Raw genomic sequence first — 900 nt, forward strand, 5'->3', positions numbered from 1 at the left:
ATATTTAGTTGCTGGGTTTGTATGAGTAATGAGTGAACCTGAAGTCAACATAATGAATCCCGTTTAGTGCTCCAGAGTTAAGATTCCAGAGTTGCCTGACTTTGGGCAAATCACCCCATCTCCCTTTGCCTTTCTTTCACCTCCTGTAAACTGCAGATAATGGCTCCTACCTCAAAGCATTGTTAGGATGGGAGAGAACGCATGTTTCATACTTAGAAGAATGTTTGGCACGGGTCTCAAGAACTCTTAGCTCTTAGTGCTTAAAAAATGCTTATTGTAGGGCATCATTGGTATCTTATATAGGGAATTTCATGCAGTTTTCCTTTATTGAAGACAGAGCAAGGTGCTTTGGTGGAAGCTATTGGGGCAAGATACACAGTACCTGGAGAGGTTTCCTGGGTGCGTGTATTATGGAGATTTTTTTTCTGAGTGGATAGCACTCTTGTGATACGCTGGGCGAGAGCGAGCAATATTTAGCGGACTGTCCTGAGGGGATGGTAAGGTTATTTGGTGAGAGTGTTAGGTGGCCCAGGCCAGACTCGGGAGAGGCAGGGAGAGAGGGGGACGACGGACGAGGGGGCTTTGGGGTGTGTCTTGAAGGCTTTGGAAACCCAGCGTTCTTTTGGGGGCAGGTGGCCCAGAGAGCCTTCTGCGCGCCCAGGGGGACGAGGAGGATGCGCGGGCCGCGACCGCGATAGTTTTGTTTGCTTTTCTTGGGAGAAAGCGTTCCAGGCAGTTTCCTGAGCTTCGGCCCTCTACGTAGCAAAAGAGCCCGGGCGTCCACGCCGCTCTCAGGGTCTTCTACCGCCACCGGGACAAAGCCCTAGGAAGAGCTCCCGCCCCCGCGAGCCGGACAGGGAGGAGGCTCCCCTGCCGCGCGAGCCCCACCGCTTCCCAGTC

Source organism: Colobus angolensis, unplaced genomic scaffold (genome assembly GCF_000951035.1).
Source record: "Colobus angolensis palliatus isolate OR3802 unplaced genomic scaffold, Cang.pa_1.0 Scaffold397, whole genome shotgun sequence".
Taxonomy (NCBI): domain Eukaryota; kingdom Metazoa; phylum Chordata; class Mammalia; order Primates; family Cercopithecidae; genus Colobus; species Colobus angolensis.